General features: G+C 31.2%; 1 pseudogene; it reads left to right on the top strand.

The window, feature by feature from the left end:
* Positions 1 to 1,246: 1,246 nt before the first annotated feature.
* On the top strand, positions 1,247 to 3,004 carry LOC145677915 (NADH-ubiquinone oxidoreductase chain 5 pseudogene; annotated as a pseudogene).
* The last annotated feature ends 626 nt before the right edge of the window (positions 3,005 to 3,630 follow it).

Genomic DNA, 3,630 nt, shown 5'->3' with positions numbered 1-3,630 from the left:
GAGATATTCATTGATTCTATTGAGTATTTGAATTGTTATTCTTATAATTATGGCTAGAGAGGGGGTGTTAAGAAGTTCATTTTATAGTACGAGTTTTATTAGTTTAGTTTTATTATTACTTGTGTTACTCTATTTGAGATTTTCTTCTTCTAGATTATTTATGTTTTATTTTTTTTTTGAGGGCTCATTGATTCCTACATTATTTTTAATTTTAGGTTGAGGCTATCAGCCCGAACGGGTGCAAGCAGGGATATACTTGTTGTTTTATACCTTATTTGCCTCACTGCCACTTTTGATTGGTATTTTTTATTTAGAGTATGTTAAGGGTAGTTTATTAATAATTAATATGAGAAGTGTAATAGATTTGGGAATTACATATTATATGTGGTATTTTGCTTTAGTTGTTGCTTTTTTAATTAAAATACCTATATTTCTGGTTCATCTTTGATTACCTAAGGCGCATGTTGAGGCACCCGTAAGTGGTTCAATAATTTTGGCAGGGGTTTTATTGAAATTAGGAGGGTATGGATTATTGCGTATTCTATATTTTATAGAAAATGTAGCTGTAAGTATAAATTTAATTTGGTTTGGTATTAGAGTTGTAGGTATTTGATCGGTTAGATTAGTGTGTTTACGACAAGTTGATGTAAAGTCTTTAATTGCTTATTCTTCTGTTGCTCATATAGGGTTAGTATTAATAGGATTATTAACAATAGGATTATGAGGATTTAGAGGTGCTCTTACACTAATAATTGCTCATGGTCTATGTTCTTCGGGTTTATTTTGTCTTGCAAATATTTCTTATGAGCGTTTAGGGAGTCGAAGACTGTTAATTAATCGGGGAATATTATCCTTTATGCCGAGTCTAGGGCTTTGATGATTTTTATTAAGAATTGCTAATATGGCGGCACCGCCAACATTAAATTTATTAGGAGAAATTAGTCTATTAAATAGAATTGTTGGTTGATCTTGATTGAGTATGTTAGGATTGGCCTTACTATCTTTTTTTAGAGCCGCCTATAGACTGTATTTATATTCATATACTCAACATGGAATGCCTTATTTTAATTTATATTCTTGTTGAGGAGGAAGTGTACGAGAATATTTATTATTGATGTTACACTGATTACCTTTAAATTTATTGATCTTTTTTGCAGGGCCGAGATTTCTATGATTATAAATACCTGAGTAGTTTAGAATAAAATTTTAGTTTGTGGAACTAAAGAAGGTTTATTACCCTTAGGTCATGGTTTGACCTTTCTCAATTTGTGTGACTAGTTTTACTCTTTTAAGTAGAATGAGTGTTTTTTTACTTCTTATAGGCTTGAATTTTTTAATCAATAGATATAGTGTATTTATTGAGTGAGAAGTTATTTCTTTTAATAGAAATAAAATCGTTATGACTCTTCTATTTGACTGAATGTCATTTATGTTTATAAGATTTGTACTTTATATTTCTAGAATGGTAATTTATTACAGTGGGCAGTATATAGGATCTGAACGGTATCTCAATCGATTTATTATACTTGTATTAATATTTGTTCTTTCAATAGTTTTATTAATTATTTCCCCTAATTTAATTAGAATTCTCCTTGGGTGGGATGGATTGGGCTTAGTTTCATATTGTTTAGTTATTTATTATGAAAATGTACGATCTTATAATGCTGGTATGTTAACCGCGCTTTCTAATCGTATCGGAGATGTAGCAATTTTATTAGCTATTGCTTGAATACTAAATTATGGAAGTTGAAATTATGTTTTTTATTTGCATAGAGTTTTAAATAATAATGAAATAGTAATTATCTCTAGTTTAATTATTTTGGCTGCAATAACAAAGAGTGCACAAATTCCTTTTTCTGCGTGATTACCGGCGGCAATAGCCGCTCCTACACCAGTATCAGCATTAGTACATTCTTCTACACTTGTGACTGCTGGGGTTTATTTGTTAATTCGGTTTAGAGACGTTTTATTAAGTGTTTATGCCGGCGATGTATTACTTTTACTATCAGGACTAACAATATTTATAGCTGGTATTGGTGCTAATTATGAATATGATTTGAAGAAGATTATTGCTTTATCTACTCTAAGTCAGCTTGGTCTTATAATAATAATTTTATCCATGGGATTTCCTGTATTAGCTTTTTTTCATCTATTGACACATGCCCTATTTAAGGCATTACTTTTTTTATGTGCAGGAGCGATTATTCATGGTGTAGGAGATACACAAGATATCCGTAGAATAGGAGCACTTGTAAGTCAGATGCCTCTTACTTTATCTTGTTTAAATGTAGCTAACTTGGCTTTATGTGGAATGCCATTTTTAGCAGGCTTTTATTCTAAGGATTTAATTTTGGAAATTTCTTCTTTGTCTTTAATTAATGTAGTCAGCTTTTTCTTATTATTTTTTTCTACTGGTCTAACTGTATGTTATTCAGTACGTTTAAGATTTTATTTGACAGGTAAGGGCTTTGGGGGCACTAATATTCATTCTATTAGTGATAATGAAGGTTGGATTATGTGTAAGGGAATGTTAGGATTAGTAGTGATAGCAATTTTAGGAGGTGCAACATTGAGTTGATTAATTTTTCCTACTGTTAACTGTGTTGTTTTACCTTTATATCTAAAAATAGGTGCATTACTTGTAAGTATTGTAGGCTTGTGAGTTGGTATCTTACTATCAAGTTATTCTATTGGACAGCCTTTAATGTGTATGAAGTTTTATTTTAATTCTACAATAATAGGAAGCATATGATTTTTACCTTACCTATCAACAAATTATATTATTAAATTCCATTTATACATAGGGGGAGTGTACTATAATAATATTGATCAAGGGCGGAGAGAGTGCCTGGGTGCCCAAGGCATATATAGTAGTTTTAAGGACGGTTCAATATTAATTCAACAATCACAAGACAATTTATTTAAAATGTATTTATTAATTTTTTTATTTTTTACAATTTTCCTTTGTTTCTTTATATTTGTATATTTAGGTAGCTTATATTGAAAGCATAGTATTGAAGATACTAAGAAGAATTATATTCTCTAAATAATACTCCCTGAGAGTACTCTCTTTTTTACCTCGAAAAGGTAATGTAATATTTATACTAAGGGGGTTATGCTATTTATATTAAGAGATGTTAACGGTCTAACCCGCTAAAGATAAAAGTTAGCAGCTTCTTCTTGATTAATTTCACATCTCTTTAGTTGGGGTAGAAGTATAAACCCAATGCTATCATTAACAGTGAAATGCCTCTTTTTGGCTTCAACTAACAAGTAGGGGCCAACAAGGGGCCAAAGGCTCAGGTCGAAACTGAGTGCAATCGTTTGCTTCCTACTTATGAGATAAGTTGATAGCAACACCTTTTGGATGCAACCCAAATATTATAGTTAACTATTATCCCGTTCATTAGTCAGCTCATGTTAAGGATCCTTGATTTCATTCGTGGTAAAGGCCTATTAGGAGGATTACTAGGAATAGTAGTCTAACTAGAGATCAGGATAGTGTATTGGTGTTGTTAATAGTAATTGTTATTGGTAATAGAAGGGCGATTTCTACGTCGAAGATAAGAAAAATTACAGCAATGAGGAAGAATCGTAGGGAGAAAGGAATTCGGGCTGAAGATTTGGGGT

This window comes from Thermobia domestica, unplaced genomic scaffold (genome assembly GCF_964235325.1).
Source record: "Thermobia domestica unplaced genomic scaffold, izTheDome1.hap1.1 HAP1_SCAFFOLD_1598, whole genome shotgun sequence".
Lineage (NCBI taxonomy): Eukaryota > Metazoa > Arthropoda > Insecta > Zygentoma > Lepismatidae > Thermobia > Thermobia domestica.
Note: the sequence above shows the minus strand (reverse complement) of the source record. Positions and strands in the feature narration are given on the sequence as shown.